This window comes from Haematobia irritans, chromosome 3 (assembly GCF_050003625.1).
Source record: "Haematobia irritans isolate KBUSLIRL chromosome 3, ASM5000362v1, whole genome shotgun sequence".
Classification (NCBI taxonomy): domain Eukaryota; kingdom Metazoa; phylum Arthropoda; class Insecta; order Diptera; family Muscidae; genus Haematobia; species Haematobia irritans.
The window spans coordinates 57,891,006-57,918,395 of record NC_134399.1 but is presented as its reverse complement, the minus strand read 5'-3'; the positions used below and the strand labels follow the sequence as shown (position 1 = coordinate 57,918,395).

The 27,390-nt window shown below is 32.5% G+C and overlaps 1 protein-coding gene across 3 annotated transcripts in view; it reads right to left on the bottom strand.

Annotated features, from left to right (window-relative positions):
- Positions 1-27,390, bottom strand: part of pigs (GAS2-like protein pickled eggs) — a 455,389-nt gene that overhangs the window by 302,095 nt on the left and 125,904 nt on the right. Inside the window, exon 1 of one of the 3 annotated variants that reach the window (XM_075302275.1) lies at positions 11,604-11,622. The exons of the other annotated variants lie outside the window; for them this stretch is intronic. The gene's annotated coding sequence lies outside the window, so the exon portion shown is untranslated. Of the gene's footprint in view, positions 1-11,603; positions 11,623-27,390 lie in introns of those variants that run through there. 3 annotated transcript variants of the gene reach the window in all.

Genomic DNA, 27,390 nt, shown 5'->3' with positions numbered 1-27,390 from the left:
AAATATTTTCATCCATAATTAAAATCGGAGAATACATAAGAAAGTTTAAACTACAAAAAAATTGTTGAATCTAAGGGTAATATAACACTAGTATCACAATGGACTGAATAGTCTAAGAGAGCCTGATACATAGGGCTGCCACCTAACCTAACACTAGTTTACACTGTTTGAATTCAGCTAATCAAATGCATAAGAAACGTCACCTCTCATCAAATGTACATGAAAAAAATATATTTTGTAAACTAGTGTAATTATAAATCAATGAATAACAGTACAATAACGAATTGTATGCCTTAAGAAAAAATTAATTCAGTTTTGCAACCAAAACCCATTAACACTTTAATTGAACCAATTAAAAAATTAATTGAAAGTATGGAAGAAATCAATTAATTTTTTAATCAAATATATTTTGTACTACTAATTAATTATTTGATTGATTAACACGAAAATGATAGTGTTTGACACAGTTTCAGTTTAATTATTTTCGTGATTGATTCAGAGAAACTTGTTTTCTGTGTAGATAAGTCAATTGCCCTATCAAAAGTCGATGGGTAGATTTCGGTTAAAAGTTTTCACAAAACAAAAACAAATTGAGTTGAATTTGAAGATCACGAATTGATTGAATTTTTGCATTTTTATTTAACAAATGGTCGAGTATTCGTAAGTTATTTACTTTAGTGTCGCTAAAACAGACATATCTACCAGACTGATTCTAAAATATAGGCCGACGTAATGCTGGTGACATTTCTGAGGGTTTCACAGCTTCTCTAAGTGGTGTCACTGTAATGTGGAACGCCGTCGGACTCGGCTATAAAAAGGAGGTCCCTTGTCATTGAGCTTAACATAGAATCGGGCAGCACTCAGTGATAAGAGAGAAGTTCACCAATGTGGTATCACAATGGACTGAATAGTCTAAGTGAGCCTGAAATTTCGGGCTGCCACTACACCTCACCTAACCTAACCTGACCGCTTTCGTTCAAGGGAAGCAATTTATTGGCTTTTTCCAGACTAATATTTCTGCCACCTAACCTACCTACCTACTAGGCCGACGTAACGAAATCTAAAAATTCGTCTTCTTCAACTTGTTCGATCTTTTAAAGGCGTATATTAGAGGTTTTATATTGTCCACAATACCACAATGAAAATATTGTCATATAGTCCAAAATACCCGATCTCAACTAACTTTGATCGAGAATCAAATTTTCAAACATTTTTATTTTAAAAAAAAACAGGACTAGTCCATTTGGAAATTTTGACAAAAAAAAAGTATTTTGGACCAAAACGTTGTGCTGTTAGACATTGTGATAGGATAAGAATTTGATTTTTGACCTGGTATTAAAATTCCAAAATCCTTAAAAAATCTTTCAATCCAAGTAAATCTTTTTTTAAGTATAACACCATATGCTATATTCAATGCTGCCAAATAAAATTAATTTATAGAAGCGATGACAAATCGTTTCTCTCTCTTTGCAACATTTCCATTTTTGAATATTGCATGACCGCTATTGTGTCACAAAAAAAAAGTGCACTAAAAATGCTAATTTGGCATGCTTTAAAACTCCTACACTTATGACTATTTCGGCAAGCTTGAAATACCGAACAATTCATCGAAATAACCAAATTTGAGCTCTAAATCTGTTTATTTTTCTTTACTTCCTGGTCATTGTATGAAATCATTGAAAACAATCTTTATTTTCTTTTCCATAAATTCCACTTTAATGTCAAGTGTAAACCGCTTCTCCAAATCTCTTATTAAGACTTGCAAATTCCATTTAAACCCCCCGAAAAAAATAATAATACCAAAGTAATGACCAATGCAATGCACAGTAATATGACCTTGCCTTGAAGATTCTTCGGTAATTAACCAACTGCGAATAATTGCCAGACGAAACCAAACAAAAAACATTTTTGCATTTTAACATTTCAATTTTCAAGAGGTATACTTCCCTCCCCTTATCATTTCGTTCAGATCACAAGTTACCACATTGACACTGCCAATTTAATAAAGCTTTACTTGGAGACCAGCCTTCGTCTATGATCTATTCCATGGATGCGTTGCCTTGTACGCCTCATCATGGAACAACTGAAATACCTTGTACGGACCTTAGGTGTATTATCCAAGTTTATCCGGATGAATGTTCATATTTAGTTGCTTTCCATTTTTTGCCCACCACCATTGGGGAGGGCATAGGAGGGGGTTGGGCACTGGTAAATTGAAACATTTTTCAAGTATTTGAAGCATGTAAGATCCATAGAAATTCCTACTTTGCTGTAACTGGGTATGTAATCGAGACGACATGCCAATTTCGCGATAAAAAAAAGAGAATGCTTGTACAGTAATGGCAGAATGCATTATCTTAGAATTGGGTGTTTAGAAGAGTTGGGATAAGTAGATAATTTTCACACTGTATGGAAACTTAAAGTTTTGTAAAAGTATATGAAAATTTTCTGCAATTACAAATAAAAGTATTATTTTCACATATCAGTAATGAATATTAAAATCTGCTACGCATTTCAATATGCTACTATATAATACGATGTTACCAAGAATAGTAAATTCCAATATTCTAAAAAATGTATTATATTACAATTTTATACGAGCTTTTTTCACAATGCGAAGGAATTGGTATTGTTCAGTTATTGAAATGAAAATGTCAGATACTTTAATTTTATTATTTTAATTTACGCTCATCCAGCAAAAAGTGTCTTCGAAACTAAAGGAAACAAGTAAGGAAAGTCTAAAGTCGGGCGGTGCCGACTATATTATATCCTGCACCACTTTGTAGATCTAAATTTTCGATACCATATCACATCCGTCAAATGTGTTGGGGGCTATATATAAAGGTTTGTCCCAAATACATACATTTAAATATCACTCGATCTGGACAGAATTTGTTAGACTTCTACAAAATCTATAGACTCAAAATTTAAGTCGGCTAGTGCACTAGGGTGGAACACAATGTTAGTAAAAAAATATGGAAAACATTTAAATCTGAAGACATTTTAAGGAAAATTCGCAAAAGTTTATTTATGAGTTATCGCTCGATATATATGTATTATAAGTTTAGGAAAATTAGAGTCATTTTTACAACTTTTCGACTAAGCAGTGGCAATTTTACAAGGAAAATGTTGGTATTTTGACCATTTTTGTCGAAATCAGAAAAACATATATATGGGAGCTATATCTAAATCTGAACCGATTTCAACTAAATTTGGCAAGCACAGCTACAATGCTAATTCTACTCCCTGTACAAAATTTCAATTAAATCGGAGTAAAAGATTGGCCACTGTGGTCATATGAGTGTAAATCGGGCGAACGATATATATGGTAGCTATATCTAAATCTGAAATTTTAATCAAATTAGAGTAAAACTCTGGCTTCTGGGGCCATATAAGTCCATATCGGCCGAAATATATATATATGGGAGATATATCTAAATCTGCACCGATTTCTTCCAAAATCAATAGGGTTCTATTCTGAGCCAAAACACATACTTGTGCCAAACTTGAAGTCGATCGGACTAAAACTGCGACCTAGACTTTGATTACATTAATGTGTTCGCGGACAGACGGATATGGCTATATCGACTCAGTAGACCACCCTGAGCATTTTTGCCAAAGACACCATGTGTCTATCTCGTCTCCTTCTGGGTATTGCAAACATATGCACTAACTTATAATACCCTGTTCCACAGTGTAGCGCAGGGTATAAAAATGTTTATCAATTTGGTTTAGCCATTTTATTTCCATTAAGTTTAAATTTTGTGTGAAATAATAAAATTTACTTGTTTCAGTAAAAAAAATCCTAAACTGAAAGCAGTTAGGAATAGTTCATTAACTAGAATAAGACATGGAATTTTACTAACACTGTTTTCTAGAGAAATAAAATTTTGACAAAATTTCTTATAGAAATAAAAGTTTGACAAAATTTCCTATAGAAATAAACTTTTGACAAAATTTTCTATAGAGATAAAATTTTGCAAAATAGATTTTCTTGTTTGGTAGTTTATTGGTAAAATTTTCTCCAATTTTTGGTATATTATTTTTGGCTCGAGTGGCAATCGAGTCCCCGATACATCTTCTCGAATGTAGTTAATTGTAATTTAATTTTGAACAATTTAAATTAATTTAATATTTAGTCTATTTTTGTGTAATTAATTATTTTATCATTTAGTTTTGCTATATACAAATATTTTTTTATTTTAAATTATTCAATATTAGATAATTTTTCTATTTGGTAATTCAATATATTTTCATTTATCAAATTTTATATGATATTAAATATCTTTTAATTTATGTTACGTAAATGTAAATAATATATCAATGATAAAAGTCCATTGGATTCACATGAGTAATTTAAATTAATTACTTTCATTGAAACTTATATGGAAAAAATTGTCAAAAAGTCAGTCATTTTCGATAAGTAATTCACAAAGATGCAAAATTTCTGAAATTTTCTACTTTAAAAATTACAAAAGCATTTTGACACAGTTGTATATATATTGGCATAACCCTTTCATATATGGACGAAAGTCTAAAGTCCCTGACCCACTTTTTCGTATTTCTCCTGGCCAGACCCAACTCTTGTTACATAGATTTCTTCCTTATTTTTCGTATCCGATTTTCAGATGAAAAGCGACATTAAATTTTTGTAAATCCCATTTTCTTATAATAATTGTGACAGCTCTCAATTCTTAGCGGCATGTATTGTATTTATTTCATACCTGTTCAATCTTTAATGTTTTTTTTTTATAGATTAAAATTACGTTAATATAATTTAAAATGCAAATTTTTGTTAATAGTTTCCTTATTGGTCAACCCCATCTCTCTCTACTCGAAGATTATGCTGCCTTAAACACAAAACTTTTCTTACTTGATTTTAAGAATTTTTCGAATTTTAAGCTATGTTGCCATGGCTAAAAAGAATTGGATTGGGATATTTGTTACAGTCGGCACTTGCAGTTGGTTTATTTGTATCCCTCGAACAAAGATGCTGACTACACGGATAGATGCATTGTGGTTGTTCGAGAAGTTATTTGATATCGTTCATATGTGGCACGCCTCTATGGCTTAAGGCTACTACCTTACTCTCTAATGGTGTTTTGTTTGGGTTATCATTGTTGTTGTAGCAATATCTCTGGTTGCTGTTGTAGTTGTTGTCTATAACATTTGTGTACTTGACAGCCAACATTGTGAGTTTAGGCCAATGCAACACCACCACTACCGACATTTGATGCAACTGACTGTCCGTCCTCCCTACCGTACGTGCTGGCGTCTGTCCAAGTGTCTCGCATATGTTTCTTTATAGCCTTTAATTTAAGAGTTTCACCTACAAAGCAACACATCTTGAGTGGAGAGCAGAGTTTCTGACTTTTAAGCCTTATCTTCTTCCTCTGTATGTAAACAAACGCAAACAAAGGATGCAGCATCGGATGCCGTATCATCATCATTCACAGACCGCCATATGAGTGTGATATTCATACACATTGAAGTAGTCCAATAACTAAATAGTCACCCAGTCGCACTTTCAGTCGGCCACTTAGTTCATGTGTCAGTCTAACATTCACTCACTCAGGCGGCCAGAGTCAGCCAGTGTATAGGTAGAACATAGGAAAATGTCACGCTTTAGCGCATCTTTCCTTAAGAGAAAAAGCTAATGACAAAGATGAGATGATTCTGGGGAGGTTGTCTCATTATGATGATGTATTCGTGAAGGTGATGCTACGTCGGGGAACAGTGGGATTAACTTTGTAAGAGAAATGGAAAAATGTTGCCCGTATTATAGAGTGAATACAAGCATACTTGCATATAGTAATCAGGGTTGTTTTGTGACATACGTGTTAACTTCGCTAGCTCTGTGGTTGAAGAAATTGAAGAAAATTGAAAATAAAATTTTGTCAAAAAATTCAAAAAACTACAAATTGGAAGTTACATAATATTTACCAGAGATGAAAGTGATGTTGGTAAAAAAACGGTATAATGAAAAATATTTCTATTCTCTACTCTCTAATAAAATCAATTTGTTTATTTTTAAATAAAAACGTATGTATTTTTTTTTTTTTGAAAAACAAAAGAACATATTTTTTTTTAAATGAAATGTGGTATGCATATATTCTTTTTAGACATTTTGTATATTTTTTTCGGAGGAATCGGTGCTCTTGTGCATTTAAGGGTTAATTGGACATCAAAAAAATTTGATTAAAAATTAATTGATTTCATAATCGAATTTCAATTAATTTTTGAACTGATCCAATTAAAAATTTAATTGATATTGATTACAAAACTCAATTAATTTTTTTATAATTAAAAACGTAACTACTTTCAAACACTTTCTTAACAGACTGTTCCAAATAATTTTTTTAAATTAAAAATTTTAAAAATTTCCACAATTCAACAAATTACGACTATTAAAAAATTGGAGCACCGGTGCCAGTTCTGTGATAGGTCCGTCAGTGGCAATTTGCATCAATTTCCCGTAGTGTAATTAATAAAAGGTAGGGTATATGTTTGCAACACCCAGAATGAGGCAAGATAGACACATGGTGTCTTTGGCAATAATGCTCAAGGTGGATCCCTGAGTCAATCCTGCCATGTCCGTCTGTGACCATACTTTTGTAATCAAAGTCTAGGTCGCAGTTTTAGTCCAATCGACTTTAAATTTGGCAAGTTTCCCCCCGATTTACGTGAAATTTTGCAAAGGGAGTAGAATTAACATTCATACTATGCATGCCATTCGTTGAAATCAGTTCAGATTTAGATATAGCTCTCATATATATATCATATATACCGTTCGCCCGATTTAGACTCATATGACCACCGTTTGGATTAGATTTAAATTTTAAGCCTAGAGATTTTGTAGAAGTCTAAGAAATTTTATAGGAACGTAAAACCAAATTTGAAGGATTTGGAATGTTATCGAAATGTAGATCTTCAAAGTGGTGCCGTGTTGGTCCCGCCTAGCTTTAGACTTTCCATACTTGTTTTTACTGACTTAGTCTTCCGAGTTAGTTTAAAATGTTAATTGCATCAATTAATATGAATGAATTATTTTTTTGTTTTAATGAACATTTCTCATTTAAAACTTAATTAGATTTAAAAAAATATTCGATTAAAAATTTAATTTCAATTAAAAATTAATCATATAAATTAATTTTATGATTGCTTTTGTTTCATGACTAAATGTGTGCTTTGGATTTCTGTTTATTGAATCAAAATAAAAGCTTGAACCCCGTGTGCATCTTCTTTGGAATACCTTGTGCATGAATGAATATGCATAGCTGGCCACTTGAGAAATAAGGTCGTTTTCCTATTGTTGCACGCTTATCATTTCCTCTGTTACAGTTTCTATGGCTATTGTCAACCGTCTTTGTTGCTGTTGCCGTTGCCGTTGCCGTTGGTACTGGAACCGTGGCGGTTGGCCCCTTGCCTTCTTAACCCAAACACTAAATCCATCTCTACTGACTGAGTGACTGACTTTAGTGAAGAGCTAGAGATAGATGAGTCTGATGGCTATAAAGTTGTATGGGCCAATTACAGGATGATCACAGCTGACTCAGCATTTGGTTGAGTGTCTAACCAAGTGTCTGTGTACCAAAATCCCATGACTCCAACTTATGCAGAATCATTGTCGGTCGCTTTGCCTTGTAATCCATGAGATATCGCTATTTTGTTAAATTTATTTTTCGTATTGCATTTTTTAATGTGCAAAATTTGTTGTTAATTTGTAATCGGATATTGTAGATTAAAATTCTCTGCTAGTTTCTAAGCGAGCATATCCATATATGGTCAAATAATGAAATAATCACTTGTTGCTACGATTTTTGCATATTTTTGAAAATTAATATTTGCCGCTCGTTGCAAAGAGAAAAAGTTAACAAAACATCCAAAACGAAATACTATTGCAGCTACAACTTCCATTGGAATGGAAGAGACCAAATTCCTCGTAGCTATGTCACCACTCCACCATAGGTGATTATGACAACACCAAACAAAAAAAAAAATGAAAAATGAATTTTGTGTGAATGTGTTCCCAATGACACTTAATAATTGTCCAAGTGACACTAATCGCTGCCAAAATGTCTTAGAGGCATCCATGCATTTTAGGTGTCCCAGCATAGATTTACAATATTTGACAGAGTCATTGAGTGATTAAAGTCCGATCAATTTATTTGCAAGTTTAACAAAAAAGTGAGCAAAAACTTTAGTTGATAGTTTTGTTATTTGTGGGAAAAGATAATTCCATGGATTTGGAACAGGGTTAAATGAATCACACACACACACACAAGTCAATGAATGTGATTTATGTTAATATCTCAATTGGATTTCTAATTCTCACGATTTTCCATTGGAGGCCAAAGGGAATTTTCTCTTAAATCAGGTTTCACCACAATGAAAAAGTGCGTCGTTTATATAAGCGAAATAGAAAAGCCCGAACAATCTATAATTTTACTTGCATTTGGCAAGACAGATACACATTCCCTTAATGTCATATTGTATCTGCTGGCCAAACACTCATTTGGTAACAATGTCAACGCGAGCTATCACTGCGGTCCGATAGCTCACGGACAAAATTCGAGCCACAAAATAATGCCAAATTTGTTATCCGCAATGGATTCGACTCTAGCGAAGTCTTCTGTCCACAAGACATTTGGAACACTACTTGGTAATAGTGCAGAGTGGAGCATAAAAATGAAGCTTATTTAGACCTATGGTTCCAAACTGGATTAGCATGGTTCCAACCACGATTAGGTTTTAATGACTACTCAATAGAGCTGGAACTCACACTTTTTCCCAGCAAAAAAAAAGGCACAACTTTAAAAGCACTTCCAAATGTTAAATATATACTCAGTCAGTTAGTATGAAATCAAATTCTTGGACTCTGAGTTCCTCAACTCAAAAATGGGTGTGTGGCCACAGGAACATATCAGCGCACTGCGAAGCGTATATTTTAGCTAGACTGGGAGCTACCTTGCATATTCCATCGGGCCAATAATCTATTATTCCGATCCAACTTCCTGCAAGCTCATACTGCGTCAGGAAAGGCGATGATGGCGAATGACTGGAAAGGGTTGCGAATAAACCAAGCTAATATGGCCCCATCTAAACTTAATGCGTTATCTGTAATAAGGCTCTGTTATCCTATACGGGGTAGGAAGTTGCTACGAAACGACTATAGATTGCCGCATATCTCTCGACGAGATGGCTTAGAAGTTCAGTAATCACTTAATATGCATGTTTGCAGCACTTTACTAATAATATATTCTCGTGTACTAAAGAAAAGTAAGTACAAAACGAACTCGTATTCTGGGTCCGCGGATTCTAGAAAAATTGCAAAAGAGCTATATCAGTTGGTGATTAGATGTTTGCCTTGGGAAGGTAAATCGCACAGCGAAATTAAATAGATTATGAGCCACATCCTGGTATCCCTAATATGACTTCCAAGAAGTATGAGGCAACAAAAAACCACGACCTAGTACTGGTGAATCGACGATTGAATATGGGAACACTTTTTAACGCTGAGTGAGCCACCGTGGTGCAATGGTTAGCATGCCCGCCTTGCATACATAAGGTCGTGGGTTCGATTCCTGCTTCGACCGAACACCAAAAAGTTTTTGAGTGGTGGATTATCCCACCTCAGTAATGCTGGTGACATTTCTGAGGGTTTCAAAGCTTCTCTAAGTGGTTTCACTGCAATGTGGAACGCCATTCAGACTCGGCTATAAAAAGGAGGTCCCTTGTCATTGAGCTTAACATGGAATCGGGCAGCACTCAGTGATAAGAGACAAGTTCACGAATGGGGTATCACAATGGACTGAATAGTCTAAGTGAGCCTGATACATCGGTCTGCCACATAACCTAACGCTGAGTGAACAGAGGCAGGCAAAGCCCGACCTATAGACCTCAAGTGTGATGGAAGCATCTTCTGGGATGCACAAATCGATCACAGGGATGTACTACACTGGTAGAAAAAACTTCGTAACATTAACGAAAACTGTCAACTTTCAGCGTGACATTTTCATAAATACAAAGAAACTTTTCGTTATTGTTATGATGTTATGTGCTAACGAAAAATTTTCTCTATGTCAATGAATAACATTTTTTTGTGTGTTCAATAACATTTTCTTCGTTTTCGCTGAATTTGGGGACTGAACCGACTCTAAAGTGAAGATCGGGCTACATACGAGCTACACCGAAACAAGGACCGACACACACTATATTCAGCCCCCTTATTTATGAACCCAAAATACTTCAAGATTTTCAATTTCAGCAAATCGGATAAAGCTTCCAGTGTTTATAAGCCCAAGAAGTCAAATCGGGTTATATGGGGCTATATCCAAAAGTGGACCGATACACACCATATTCAGCACACTTATGAACCCAAAATATCATTATATTGTGAATTTCAGGCAAATCGGATAAAAATTGGGATGTCTATACGGGGGCTTTATCAAGATCTAGACCGATATAGCCCTTCTTCGAACTTGACCTGCAGACAAAAGATGAGTTTATGCAAAATTTCATTATTGAAGACTGTAGCGTAATTACAACAGACAGTTAGCCATCATAAGCGTAGGAAAGCCTCGGTGGGGGGGGGCTTAGACCCCCCATAAAAATATTTGACCCCCCCCTCCCAGGATTTTAAAACCTATTTACGACTTTGCATTGTGGTACCAATTGCCGATGGCAGTATATATTTCTTAGCATTGCCTTCTAAATTGTAAGTTAGTTTCTTTGTTATAAGATGAATAAAAAAAATTGGTGATATTTTCCCGAATACAAAATTTTTAATACGTTTTTATGATTTTTAATGCATTATTACGCTTGTCTGAAACATTTGACCTCGAATATTTTCAAAAATTATTAAAATATTAAAATTTTCTAGAATGGACAAAATTTGAAAAATTTGTTCCATTTTATAAACTCTTACTCATTTTAACTTATTACCTATTATAAAAAATTACCCATTAAATATACGAAAAAACGAGTTATAAAAAAATTAATTAAAACAACTTCCTGCGTAGTTAAAATAATTAACTTCTTTGTGAGGACATTTTTGGAAGTGCTTTTAAAGTTGTGCCTTTTTTTTTGCTGGGAAAAAGTGTGAAACTACTTCTAGTTGCTTTTTTACCCCGGTTGTGTCGTCTTAGATTTTCGCCCTGATCACGGATATATATATATATATGTATATATATATATATATATATATATATATATATATATATATATATATATATATATATATATATATATATATATATATATATATATATATATATATATATATATATATATATATATATATATATATATATATATATATATATATATATATATATATATATATACCTTATGTAGTCGGATACCGATATTTCGATATGTTACAAACGAAATGACAAACTCCTTTTACCCTTACCACCATTCTAAGGTGTTGGTATAAAAACGTGTCGAAAACAAAGCTTTATCTTCTTAAAACTATTGTTATATTTTAGTTTTATTTTATTTTTGCCTAAGATAATTGTGCACTAATTACTGAAACCAAATTTGCAATACACTTTGCACTTTCAATTGACGTACAACTTGAGTTTATGAGTTCGTTTTCCTACCTTTTCGTTTTCAAAATCTCCACTCCATTTTGCTAATAACAATTAATTACCTGCAAAGAAAACAAAAGAAAGAAAAACAAATATTAGCAATTAATGGATACTTAACTTAAACCAAACTAAAAACAATAATATCGCAAACATAGTAAAAGTAAGTACATACACTAAAAACATCACCACGAACTAAAAAATAATTATTTTGAACAAATCATTTGAAACGCTTTCAATACATGACACTCACTTAGCTTAGCTAGAGCTCAGACCCAGATTGTTATTTGTTATCAAAACAAATAAAACAAAAACTTCCTGTGTATGCCGCCTTAGTCATTGATAGTGGTATGGGGGCATTTTTTCTCTCTCATAGAACACTGGCGTATTGACAATCGCCCTACGTTGCGACTACGTTCGCCTAATATCCAAGCACTCAAACGTAACTAAGCTTTAGGTAGCTGATACGTGATGTATACGTATTTCCTTTTTACACTCAACTTGGAGTGTGTGTTTGTGTATAGGTGTTTAAGGCACGTAAAATTGATTCATAGCATTAGTCTACACATCACTCTCTCTCTCTCTCTTTCTTTTTCTTCTAGTATTTTACTGGTCAAAGAGCATTAGAGATTTGATTCAATAGTCTGATGTCTTCATTAATCACAACACACATCGTTAAACCCTAATTAAATGTGAGGGGGTGCAATTTGGTCACTTACATTTAATGCAAACAACATTTAAGAGCATTTGTATGTGATCTACCAAGAATACACCTGGGAATTGAAGAATTTGTTCGGTTTCCAATGGAACACTTTTATCACCAGAACCCATGCAACTTTGTAACACTTATCGACATGAATGAATGAATGAACGAAAATCCAACAACAGCAACATCAATGTCGTACAGAACAACAACATAACAAGCAGCTGAGTCAAGAAAGCTATAGCAGCAGTAAGAACCACTCTCTTTTTTTTCTCTCAATGAAACCCACTCATGCCGGAAATCGCCGAACGTGTTTATGCCACAATTTTTTCTATTTTATTTTTATTATTTCTGTTTTTTTTTTTTTGAAAGTTCTACGCTACAACACACATGATTTACATCATTGGCTGGACAGAAATGTGAAATATGTAGGAAACCCAATGACAACCCAAACAACAACAACATCAGCAGCTATTGCATGCCCAGAAGATTTAAGACTCGCGGAAAAAAACATTTGAATATTATTTTGAGGAAGTATTCCTAAGACCGAATACGAAGCACTCTAATTAGAATATGCTACGAAGATAGTTGGACAGGGAGATGGAAGCTCTTTTGGACTGGACCTGGAGCTGGAAATGTGTATATTATATGGAACGTATCTAATTTGGTAATAATCTGTTTTCCGGACGGTATCATTTTCATATTGGGTCCGCCATCTATCGATGATGAAATTTTCTAAATAATTGGATAACAAGGAATGATACGAAAATGGTACCGCCTGCTAATTGCCATATCGATGACAGATGCTGGAGACTATGCCCAAGAGCGGCAGACCTAAAAAGTGGGATCTGAACCCAACGGTGGCAAACTGTTTATATGAGAGTGTAGTTAGGCCCATCAGCAAAATTTTTGTCGATAAAGTGGGGTTGTAACGTACAAATTTCGAAATGTGCCTGCAATGACTGCGATAATATTGAAGAATAGGAAGAGAAATAATGGGCGAAATAGCGATTGAAAACACTCGTTACATCGCTTGCCACTAATTCGGCTTTATTTGCTCTGAAGGAAAATACTTTATAATTTGTTTTGTCAAAAATTTCGCTCTGGAGGAAAGTACATTGTCCTTAAGTGTAGGGACCACGGTGGTGTGGCAGGTGGGAAGAACAAGCCGATACGGAAAAAATTAAAGAAGTACTATCATCTATATCATCTATAATCATCTATAATTAAGGGCAGTAGACGACGGTATGTCGCTGGTCTGCTTTAGAGAGATATTATATACTTCAAAAGCCGGATGATATAGAACTTGGTCAAACCTAACTGAGTAACTGGGATTGGAGACAAATTGGGAAAGGCGTTAAGGATATGAGAGAATAAGAAGACAAGTTAGATCATGTATTAATAAGGGAATATTAGCATAGGGGCTTTATATGAGGCCGTAGAACATGAATACACCTAATGTAACTTACATACAGTTGGGAGCCACCGTGGTGCAATTGTTAGCAAGGTCGTGGGTTCGATTCCTGCTTCGACCGAACACCAAAAAGCTTTTCAGCGGTAGATTATCCCACCTCAGTAATGCTGGTGACATTTCTGAGGGTTTCAAAGCTTCTCTAAGTGGTTTCACTACAATGTGGAACGCCGTTCGGACTCGGCTATAAAAAGGAGGTCCCTGGTCATTGAGCTTAACATGGAATCGGGCAACACTCAGTGGTAAGAGAGAAGTTCACCAATGTGGTATCACAATGGACTGAATAGTCTAAGTGAGCCTGATACATCGGGCTGCCACCTAACATAACCTAACCTCACTTACATACAGTAGATTTTAATTTACGCACAGAAACTATCAAATTTTTCTTCAATAAATTAGTTGAAGCTGAAAACAAATTTAATTAATAATTTTATTCATACAATTTAGCATTTCACCTATAAACCTATATTTTTTATAATTAGACACGAGATTGACAATTTTGAGGTATTTATATAAGATAATAATTAATTCAATTAAATTTATTAAACATTATTCAATAAAAATAAAATTTAATTCAAATTATTTTGATGATTGATATTTATTAATTAAATAAAAAATAAAAATTAATAATTTGATTGAACCAATAATTAATTCCGTTTTCAATTAATATATTGACAATTAAATAAAATATATATAAATAATTGTCGCTATCATCGAAATCGTATATTTTTGAAGTGAAGATAACTTACAAATGTCATATCAGTTTCGGGAGCAAATAATAATTAGTTTTTTTTCTGGACGCATTCTGGGTCCTTTAAAGCAAATCGAAGGGGTTATTTGAATCAAAATTTTCTTTATTCCAATTCTATTGGAAATTATTAGAAGGGCGTTAGAAGAATGTTTTAATTGAAGCTACTAAGTACTTGTAAATTTTGGCAATCAAAGGAGCGAAAAGAATACATTTGTCAACAATTTTAATAACTTTTTAATCATAATAAAAAATCGACTTTTTGAAAATGTTTTTTTTTTTTTGTAACTAATATGCATATATTTGCATTATCAATTAATTTACATTGACTCAATTAAACTATTAAATTTCAATCACTTGTTAATTGGGTCAATGAGAAAATAGATTTCGGTGCAAAAATCACTACATTTTTGAATTGGGAATTCCATTTGCTTCCACTGGTGATTGTGAATCCGTAAAGTTGATATCGACATATTTTTCCACAATGTCCCTATCGTGTTTGTTAAAAAAAATCGATAATCGACTTTTCGTATTTATGTCAAAAAATCCAGTGATCGGCTTTTCAAGGTCAACTAAAAGATTTTTTAATAGTTTTTAACAACGACTTTTGATATTGGAAACTAGAATAAAAGTTGAAGACTTTTTGTCGGCACATGGACTTTTGGTACGTACGATAACTTAGTAAAATTACACATTACCGATTAATCATTTAAGCATAATGTGCTAAATTTAAACGCATTGCACTAAATATCTAAAGTTTCACCTGGTTATTATGTATGCATTTAAATGTTTTTATTTTAATTAATTAACCGACACCGATAACTAAACTTACTTAAAATAACTTCACACTATATTTATAACGAATGAATTGAATTGTATTAGCACTTGGGGGCAAATAGTCGAAAAACGTTTTTACAAATATTCCGTTTGTCTTGAATTAAACTAATACCCGAATACCATTCTATTCGTAACCCTCTAAGACTCAAAAATTTAAATTCATTTATCTTTAATAGCAAAAATGAGGCTCTATAGTAATTAAAAAAAAATTGGATTTTAGCATTATGTTCTTCAGTTTCAATAGAATTTCTGGCTTATTCATCCCATGAAGATATCTCTACTAGAGTCATTTACCCTAACCAAGCAAGTTCATTGCAAATTTGGAACGTGACTTTTTATTAGGTTTATTTGCTTTGGTTATTTTTTGTAGGAGACATCATAGTACAATTTGGCATGAAGAACATATATTTGAACCACATATTTTCATTGAACCTTTGACAAAAATATTTGCCAAAAAAAACTTTTTTCCAATGTCCACTAATGTAATGAACAATGCGTGTAGAGTTCTCTTTGCTTTCCATTGATTACCATAAATCTTATGGGTGGGTACGTGACTTAAGGCCTTAGATCAGGAAATTGTGGGAACTTAAATCACATGAAGAATATGTTGATGTGACTTTCATATGGAATGAATGGGGCGTTATTCTCTTAATTTATAGAAGCCGAAGTCATTGATTAATTTTTGGGACAAAAACGTATTGGTTGGTTGTCTCTTCGAAACGTTTCCATAAATGGTGACCACTATTGGATGGTGTACTCGTCAGACCCAGCTCTGAGATGGAGGTCCTTCTTCATAAAGATAAAAAATTAATTTGGCTACATTGTCCTTCATAGGAGCGTCCATAAAAGTAAATTAAATTTCAAATAGGTTTACATCCGTATGCCCTCTTTTTATTATCGTTAATAAAATATAAGAAAATATTCAAAATGTCGTAGAGTGTTTATGTTTCCATTAACATCGCATCTAACATTAGTGAGTTCATTCTATTTATTGCAAAATTCACGTACAACCAGATATGCAGTATGCATGGGTGTCTATACTTAACCGTGTTTTGTTTTTTTTTTTATTTCTCTGGTCACAATAAAAGAATAAGTAGACGTAATCATTCAATAAAACGCATGAATGAAAACTACGTAGAACATTTTTTAAGCTGTGGATGATGGTCTTGCGGAATTCTGCTAACAAGAGTATGGGTGTGTTTTTTTTAGCAATACAACAACAAATGCAGCAAACACAGCAATCTAGATTGGTTGCATGCTCGATTTAAACGAGAAGTTTGGTGAGTACGAATGATGTCCAAAGTATACTTGAGTTGAGGAGATGCATAATGGTCTTCAATGTGTATGTATGCGTGTGTGTGCATTGGTCTCTCTGATGGCAAGTGGCAATTGATGTTTATTCAAACAAACGGTAAAGATTATGACATTGAGCGGCCGTTATTACATATTTATTATGGGGGCTTCAGTTGATGAAAAGTGGATATAAGCTGTGTTTTTATCACCTGATAAGGTGAGCAGGATTTAAATAAAGTCAAAATAAAATTAATGCAGTGAAAATATAGTGTAACCCTGACTTTCACTAACATCCCTTGAGGGACAAGAGGAATGAGTGCAGCCCAATTATAATATTATATCAATGAAAAAGAGAGCAAAGGGCTTGGCATTATCTAGAAAAAAAAAACTTTCACAGCAATGAAATTGTTTCAGCAAGGGCGTGTTATAACAAAAAAATTTCAAATTTCTTGGCAATGAGGGTGTAGTATAGTCAAGTGTCATTAGCCGATCTGGAACCGCTTTAAATACCACACTGTGATTTTTCGATTTAAAGGCAACCCTAGATCCGTTGTTGTGAGCTCTTTGTCGTAAATGGGTAATAGCAACTTCTGCAATAGGACTGTACAATATGAGAGTGAACTATTCCTTGTTCTCCAATTCAACCAGAAAAAAGGGAAACTTTCGTTTCTTGAAGATGGAAATAAAAGAACCCTCGCCCCTATACCAGTCAAACCTACACTGAAAAAAATATTAAAGATTTCGCAACCTAAATTTTAGGATGCGAAATTTACAAAATGTTAAGAACAAATTTCTTTAAAATAACGAAATTTTAATTAGTATGTAGTGTTTAATCTTCGCTTCAAAAATTTTTTTTTATTAAATTTAGGCCACACATTTTGTAAATTTGCGCCCCTCCGTTAAAATTGCATGTTTTTGAACTAAGGCTAATTTTCCTTAAGGTAAAGAAACACATTTTTGATTTAAAGAAATTGGCCTTAAATTAAGTGAAATATTGAAACTTTAGATTTAAGATAAAAACGCTTCAAATATAGGCTAAGACTTATTTTGAGGATTTAGCACTTTTGGTTTAAAGTTTTTTTTTGGAATAAGGAAAACATTTTTTACTTTGAAGTATCCGTCATAATTTAGATTTTAAACTGACATTTGTTTGTACGTGAGTACCTTTATAAATAAACCGTGAAAAGAGAATGAAAATTTGATAAATGAGATCTGTATCATAATTTTAATTTTATTGGTCCTAGATTTAAAGCCAGATAGGTCGCTAAAAACTGTCTTTATTTTAAAGATGCCGCATCATTGGCTGGGAATCAATACCAAAATCCTTAAAGGAAGGTCAACATCTTTGGATACAAGTAGACTTTTTTTTTTGAGTGTATCTTGGAATTGCTTAACCCTGGAAAGTCATCCTTATTTTTTGTACACTAACGTCATTTTGACTACGGCTTACTTCAAGATGCTATAATTTGCATCGAGAGAAAATTGAGTTTATTTTCTTATTCAATTTGTTTTTAATTAATATAAAACAAAAATTCATAAAATATATGAATTAGGATAACTTAAATTATTCAATTACCAATCGGCTAAAATGCATTTTATATCGAAAATGAAATTATGCGTCGTCATTTTGACGAAGAATGACTGTCTAGGGTTAAATATAAATGTACTATACTTCATTAATTCAATTGTCCTTTAACACAACATTTTTACAAAAAACCATGAAGTGAAAAATTATAAAAGGAAAAAGCCTAAAATATAAGTTAAGATTTATTTTGAGGTTATTGCATCCTTGAAAATAAAAAAAATCAATAAATAAGGTCAGCGTCAGTCATCGGGGAAGTCTCGAAATATGACATTGTTAACCTATAGTATAAGATTTACATTCAACTGATAAATATTGTAAGGTCAAAGAGTTCTTATTCTAATTTTGACCTAATATGAAAGATCATGCACCATAAATTTTAGGACACGCGGTTTACACAATTTTAAGGACAAATTTCTTTAACAAACTTGCCCTTGTTGCCATTGTTAACCTACAGTGAAAGACACTCTCAACTACATATGCTAAGAGCAATTGTAGTGTTACTATCTCTCTTGATCGTAAAATGTTTGTCCCAAACTATTTATCACTAATTTTCAATCTAAAGCTTAATTTTATTATCTGTATGTAATAATGCTGACTGCTGACATACTCTCGACCTTCTCTCATTGCTGGCTAAACAATAGGCAGTGCTCATTAAATGCTGCCACAGCTGTTGGTGTCTGGCTGTTATTAACATTTTTATTAGTAATGCCTGAGCCAAGCGTTTAACATTACACCAGAGGAGTCTTGTTATTATTATTCGACTCCACCTCCCCCTTTCGGACCCACAAAATCCAACAAATTATGTTTATTAGGTCTACAGGTCACGTGCTTGGTGTGAACAGCAGCAACGTAAGACCACAAGAGTAAAAACCAACCACAACAGCAACAAAGACTACTGCATAGTAGCAATAATGACCGGTAGACTATATTACAACAACTACACCAACGATAATTGGGAATTACAAGAGAATATCTATAACAAAAAAATACCAGCAGCAACAGCAACAATAACAACAACACAATATCACATTGCAATTGCATATAGCGGTAATTCTCTTTTGATGTTGTTGTAGTAGTAGACTTGGTTGTTGTTTTTTTCTGGCCATTGTATTCAAAAACAATGGAAAAGGAAGATTGGAAAATGGGCGACGTCATACCAAAAGTTGCATTTACGGTGTTCGATACATACACGTTCGTTCATTTTTAATTTGCAAATTTTTTGTTAAAAACTCACAAATGATGTTAAATTTTGTGTAAATAATAATGAGAAACTTTTGACCGATTGTTCTACGTCATTCCCTGATATAAATTTCTTCTTATTCTTAGTTTAATTTGTGGAACAAAAAATCATAAACGACACGTTTGCATCGAACGCCGTCAATGGTTTGATACCCTCTGCTGCCATTTTCCCATCTTCATCTTCCATTGTTTTTGATTGTATTGCTCTTGTATTTTATACCATGCCAGCCAGTTCTTATCAATTGCGTTCGATACACATACAAGACAACAACAGAAACAACAACGAAAAAGAAAATGAAAATTGTCATTCACACTTTTTTTGTTGAACAATTAAGCACTCATTGTCTGTGCTATGGGGCTAGTGTTGGTGGCGGTGTTGATGATGAGGTAAGTAAAAATGCCGCAAGTTTTGTAGTATTAGCCATGTTTTCTTTAAATGCATTCAGTTATTTAAGCTATCCATAGCTGAGAGGGCTACCTCCCCACTCATTTTGTTTTTAGCCACAGCCAAACAAATTGTTAACAAAGCGTAGCTAATAAATAAATGAATGCCGATCGCGGTAATGTCAATGAAAATTAAATGGTTCAGATTAAGTTTTATGTGGCTGTTCATTCCTTATGGGAATGACAATCGATGGAAAAGTGTCTCATTGAATGGTACACTCCAAGACAGTGGGTAATGAACATTTCACATTACCTATTTAGATTTGGACGTTTGATTACCGTTTAATGGAGAGATAGATTGTAAAAAAAAGGAAATAACATTTAATATGAAAATTCAAATTCCGGTTACATTGTAATACATCAGAGAGGCTAACAATTTTAAGGAGTACATCGAAACTCGATATGCTCTCATATACTATCCACCACATAGACCTTGTAATACATAGATGAGCCATGGGTTTGACAGTTCCAAGATTAAGAATAAAAGAGAAAAATAAGAGCACGCTTACAATCTCTTTCGTTTTCTTGAAAAATCGTTGAAAAATTCATAAATATTTTAAAAATCATCTTTACGCTCGATGATTTTTTGTATTCTGACTATAAAGATACAAATATAAGACACATTTCAAGACTTTATGTTAAAAACACTTTTTACTTAAAACATGGCATACTTTGAATTTGGAATTTTTAATTTTGGCCAACACGACAAAAGGCTATTCTACTACACTTAAAACGTTAATAAGGATTTTAATATCGATTTTAAGCCAAATATGTTACTATTTTAAAATAAATAAATTTTAAAGCTTTAAATCTAGGCTCGATAAAATTAAAATTAGGATAAATATCCCCATTTCAGACTCATGTATATCATCCGCATATATTTGGAGCTACTGGTCCTTGCTTAGAATTTTTAGATTGCTTCGATTTTGTTGAAACTATAAAAACATACGATTAATATTTTCTGTTGCCAATATCGAGAAAACTCCACTGTTCTTTGCATGTCAAACAGTAACATGATCGGACTGTTCGGGTGTAAATTGGATATGAAAAATGAGTAGGCATGAAATCATTAATGCTTTCAATACTCAGTTCAACATTTAATGGAAAATAATCAAGAAAGAATAATAAAAACAAACCTACGTACCATGGATATTTAGTATCCAGTCAATCTAGGTCCCAGTTGAATATGAAATGCAGAAAAACAAAAACAAGAAGAAAAAACTTCTTAATTTATTTAAACTAGTTTAAACCCTTAAGTACAACGCGGTCCGGTTTTCTTGGAATTGAATAGGCAAACTATTGCACACACACACACACCAATACAAATCATGCATTCCATTATATTACATTATTCCCTTATGTTTATTCAGACACTTAAAATCTTTTCGTTTATCCTCCTACTTTCCAGTTAAGTTTCTTGTAGGCTATGAAAAATAAAAATACAAATAGCTAAGAATATATATATATATAGTTTTAAATTGCCATAGCAAACGTAACGTGCATTCAATCTTAAAATTATTATAAGATTTCCGGCTTAGCTAAATGCCGAATTCAACCCCGACATATAATCCCAAATATGACAAAGTTCTTTGTGTATGAAGGAGTAAATATCCCAGTGGTGAAATTAGTTAGGCATTCGCAAATCTAACCTAATAACAGGCATCATGTTCTCGAGGTTTGACTAGCATTAAAGTGATGGAGTTGCTTCTAAAGTAAATTGTCGATTTTAAGGTTTTAAAATATTAAAACAATATATTATTATTTGATTGATTAGTGTTTAATAACTGTTCTAATTTATAAAAAATAAGTTAAATTTATTAACGCTTAAAAATTTCTAATAAAAAAATTAATTTAAAAAATCTGTTTTTTTTTAATTTTTAAGAAATTACAAAAATATTAACTGATTTAATTTTTGTTAAAGGTTTTAAATTAATAAAAATTCATTTAATTTTAAAAATGTTAACTTTTTTAAAAAATTAAAATGTATATTATTAATTGATTCAATTTCTAATGTTTATTAAATGTTGTAATTAGAAAAATAAAAGAAAAAAGAAAAATGTAAAAATAAATTAATTATCTTTTAAATGAGTTTCTTATTCACAAAAATTGATTTTTAGAAACAAAAATAAATAATCGTTATACTATCTGTAATTAAAAATATAAGAGATTAATTTTCTAATGTTTAAAAGTTTCTAAATTAAAAGGAAATAAATTTAAATTATTATATTAATTGACACAATTTCTAATGTTTAATAAATATTCTAATTTTTAAAAAATTAACGAAAAAGAAATTTTTTTAATGTTTGAATATTTCTAATTATAAAAAAATATATTTATACCCACCACCATAGAATGGTGACGGAGGTATAATAAGTTTGTCATTCCGTTTGTAACACATTGAAATATCGATTCGACTATATAAAGTATATATATTCTTGATCAGGGAGAAATTCTAAGACGATATAACCATGTCCGTCTGTCTGTCTGTCTGTCTGGCTGTCTGTCTGTTGTAATCACGCTACAGTCTTCAATATTAAAGCAATCGTGCTGAAATTTCGCACAAACTTGTCTTTTGTCTGCAGACAGGTCAAGTTCGAAGATGGTCTATATCGGTCCAAGTTTTGATATAGTCCCTATATAAACCGACCTCACGATTTGGGATCTTGGGCTTATAAAAACCTTAGTTTCTATCCAATTTGCCTGAAATTGGAAATCTAGAGGTATTTTATGACCACAAAGAGGTGTGCCAAAAATGGTGAGTATCGGTCCATGTTTTGGTATAGCCCCCATATAGACCGATCTCCCGATTATATTTCTAGGGCTTCTAGAATCGATAGTTTCTATCCAATTCGCCTCAAATTGGTAATCTAGAGGTATTTTAGCACCATAAAGAGGTGTGCCAAAAATGGTGACTATCGGTTGATGTTTAGGTATAGCCCCCATATAGACCGATTTCCCGATTTTACTTCTTGGACGTCTAAAATCTGTAGTTTTTATCCAATTTGCCTGAAATTAGAAATCTAGAGGTATTTTAAAACCCTAAAGAGGTGTACTGAAAATGATGAGAATCGGACAATGTTTTTATATAGCTCCCATATAGACCGATTTCCAGATTTTATTCTTGGTTTAATAACCAATGTATTCTCATACAAACGAATCGAACTTTCCAAAATAGAAAAACCCAAATTCATTCGAATTCGAGTGACTGCCTTTCTTTCGAACTGGGTTTCGTTCGATATACAGGAACAGGGCAGTTAGATTTTAAATTAAGGCGTTATTTCATCGTTTTCTTGCACACGATGTTTATGATTCCTCTAAAACTCAAACAAATATGGTTCTTATAAATCCAGAATCTGATCTAGTCTTCATAGGTAAAATCTTTGAATTTATCTTCGGGAAGTGTACTGGTTGAACTGATCTGCTTGTCATCAAATCCCCCTAAAATTTTCACAGGAAGCACTAATATTTGATTCATGGTGGTGGGTATTTAAGATTCGGCCCGGCCGAACTTACTGCTTTATATACCTTTTTTTAATTTTTTAAATTAAATCTCTTGTAAATTTATCAATTTTTTTTTTTCAATTGATTTTAAAAACATTAATAATTAATTTTACTTTTATTAAAGTTTTCAATTGTATAAAAATTAAAAAAAATTGATTTTTCCGGTATAATTATATCATTTCGTAGCAAAAATTCTTGAGACGGTTGCCTGAGAGGACAGCATAATGTTCTAAAGAAACCAAAAAATATTTTTATGTTAGCCTAATATCAATGCAGGCTGGGTTTTTTCGTCCAAATCAATTACTTTACATTAATTACAATTTTAAATTCGAGCTAATTGGACACGAAGATGAAGGAATTGGTATTATTATGCTATTGAAAAGAAAATGCCAGATACCCATCTTACAAGCCTAACTATACATATGTTTCAGTGTTGGCTAATCTATATTTCCATAGTCTCTAGTAAGATCTGGTTGGGTAAGATGATTCAATTTGGGTCTTATATGCTAATTTCTTATGGAAATTACATACGAGAATCATTTATCCCAAAAATAACATATTAGCAATCTTCTCTGCTCTCGACACCAGACAATAGATCCTACCTTCTTTCCACCACTGGGTTTGAGATTGGTGAATGCATGTAATGCATATATCTGATGAATATGTTCATACATATGTTGATTATTTTTCCGTTTATTATTTTCACAATTGTTGCTATTGTTTTTATTATGTTTTCGTTGGTGTTGTTGTTATTTTATTGTGCAACATTGTGCAACCGTAACAAAATGAACGAGCCAGGGAATGAACATAAAATTATGCGACAACCATAAATAATTTTCTCATAAAATAAAATTTAAACATAAGATTTTATTCTTCCTGCTTATGCAGTTGTTGCCTTTCGTTCATCTCGTTTCCCCCCGCTTTAGTTCCGTTTATATGAATATTCTTTGCTACTCGATTCTTTTGAAGTGGATGCTGTAGCGAAATAGAGTAGAAGTCATAACACTGAGCTAGTTTGTTTTTCCATCGATTGTTCTTAATGCCCGGATTTTATGACTGATTGTGGGAGGGGTATTCAAGGGAGATTAACATCCATCTCTGATGGTGTATGACAAGATTTTATTTTATTTCTTTTTTTTTTTTTTGTAGGAGATTTATGTTCTTCATGTTGTCGCTCGATCAAACTCGATCGGATTCAATGTTGCTGTTGTATTATTTCAGTTGTTTAGTTTGATTTTTTTTTTTGGGAAAATTTATTCATGTCGTTTTGTGATGTGAATTTTTATTTCGAGGGTGCCTTATTATGCAATAACAATTGTTTTATGGTCGTGATGAGTAATTTGACATTTTCAAGCAATAACTTCCAAAAATCAATTGAAGTTTTCCAATTTGGTATTAGTTTATGCTTATAATTGCTGTATAGGAAATACATTATTCATGAGGACTAACAAACAGGGTGTATTTCAAATGGATTGATGGATTTTAGGCAGAAAAAAATAATAATAGGATATGTAGATTCTCCGAAAGAAACATCACTTTCCTCCTAAAGGAAACAAACAAACGAATGAAACAAACAATATGATTTTTTTAAAGAGCAAATAAGCCCAAATTTATAACAAAGCATTACAATAATTTGCTCTAATTGCTTTTAAGAAAAACGAATATAGTGATCCAGTCACGAAATTAATTGATAAAGTTAATGCATATGTTTGCAACACCCAGAAGGAGACAAGATAGACACATGGTGTCGTTGGCAAAAATGCTCAGGGTGGGCTCCTGTGTCGATATAGCCATGTCCGTCTGTCCGTCTGTCGGTCTGCCCGTGAACACATTTTTGTAATCAAAGTCTAGGTCGCAGTTTTAGTCCAATCGACTTCAAATTTGGCACAAGTATGTGTTTTGGCTCAGAATAGAACCGTATTGATTTTGAAATCGGTTCAGATTTAGATATAGCTCCCATATATATCTTTCGCCCGATATGGACTTATATGGCCCCAGAAGCCAGAGTTTTACCCTAATTTGCTTAAAATTTTGCACAAGAAGAACAATTAGTACTATAGTCAAGTGAGCCAAATTTTATTGAAATCGGTACAGATTTAGATATAGCTCCCATATATATCTATCACCCGATATGGACTAATACGGTCCCAGCAGCCAGAGTTTTACCCTAATTTGCTTAAAATTTTGCACTAGGAGTACAATTAGTAGTGTAGTCAAGTGTGCCAAATTTTAGTGAAATCGGTTCAGATTGAGATATAGCTCCCATATATATCGTTCGCCCGATTTACGCTCATATGACCACAGTGGCCAATCTTTACTCCGATTTAATTGAAATTTTGCGCAGGGAGTAGAATTAGCATTGTAGCTATGCGTACCAAATTTGGTTGAAATCGGTTCAGATTTAGATATAGCTCCCATATATATCGTTCGCCCGGTTTACACACTGAAAAAAAAGCATGCCCGGTTCCAAAGATTTTGTCTTTACTTTAAAAATTTTGGTATTGATTCCGAGCCAAAGAAGCGGATAATACAAGTAGGGATACTTTTAAGACACAATTCTCTTTCAAATTTTGGGTTTTGTGTACTTGCTTCTAGGAAGCAAATTTTAATTTTTCGCTTTTTCAGCTTTGTTTCTTCATATGCTATCAAAGTCCTTTAAAAACGAGTTAACGACAACTTTATTTTCTAAATTAAGACCCGACTTCCAGTAGAAATTATGCTATGTTTTAAGTAAAAAACGTCTTTAAAATAAAGTGTTGAAAAACATGTCCTATATTTGAACGATTTTTTGCGTTGTAATCAAGATGCAAAAAGACAACAAATTTGAAGACAATTTCATTATATTTAAATAATTTTTCTGAATTATTAAAGTCAAGTTGACCTTAGCTCAAACATTTTTTCTTTCATGTTATGATACCCATTTTAAAGTGAAATCACTTAATTATAAGGTCAATACGACTTCATCGAAAAGTTTATCGACTTTTGGACAAGGAAAAAAACTTTATATTAGAGAAATGCGTCTTCTATGCTCAGCAAAATTTGCATTCGTATTTTAAAGACATGAAATCATTGATCTCACGACAATATTTTTTTCAGTGCACTCATATGACCACAGAGGCCAATTTTTAACTCCTATTTTGTTGAAATTTTGCACAGGGAGTAGAATTGGCATTGTAGCTATGCGTGCCAAATTTGGTTGAAATCGGTTCAGATTTAAATATATCTCCCATATATAGCTTTCGCCCGATTTACACTCATATGACCAAAGAGGCCAATTTTTAAGTCCGATTTAGTTGAAATTTTGCACAGGGAGTAGAATTAGCATTGTAGCTATGCGGACCAAATTTGGTTGAAATCGGTTCAGATTTAGATATAGCTCCCATATATATGTTTTTTCTGATTTCGACAAAAATGGTCAAAATACCAACATTTAATTTGTAAAATCGCCACTGCTTAGTCGAAAAGTTGTAAAATTGACTCTAATTTTCCTAAACTTCTAATACATATATATCGAGCGATAAATCATAAATAAACTTTTGCGAAGTTTCCTTAAAATTGCTTCAGATTTAAATGTTTCCCATATTTTTTTTTCAATCACAGAATTACTTTGAAATAAAAAAATATTCTTAATCAAAAAATTAATGAAATTCTTCGTCACTTTCAATTAATTTTTTAATTGAATCAAGGAAAAAATGTATTGATTTTGGTCGCAAAACTCAATTATTTTTGTTTTATTGTGGCAATCAAGTTTTTATTGTTTTATTATTTGTTTATATTTATTTTACCTTTGGATGCAAAAATAATTTTATTGTGATTTTGTAATAATTCATATGATTTAGTACTTTCTTTGGAATTGAGTCAACATTTAATGAACCTATGGAGAATACGAAAATTTCAAAACGATTTTTAACTAAAAATATTTTTTAATTTAGTTAAAATATTAGTAGGGATACTTAATACTTCAATTAAAAGCATAAACAT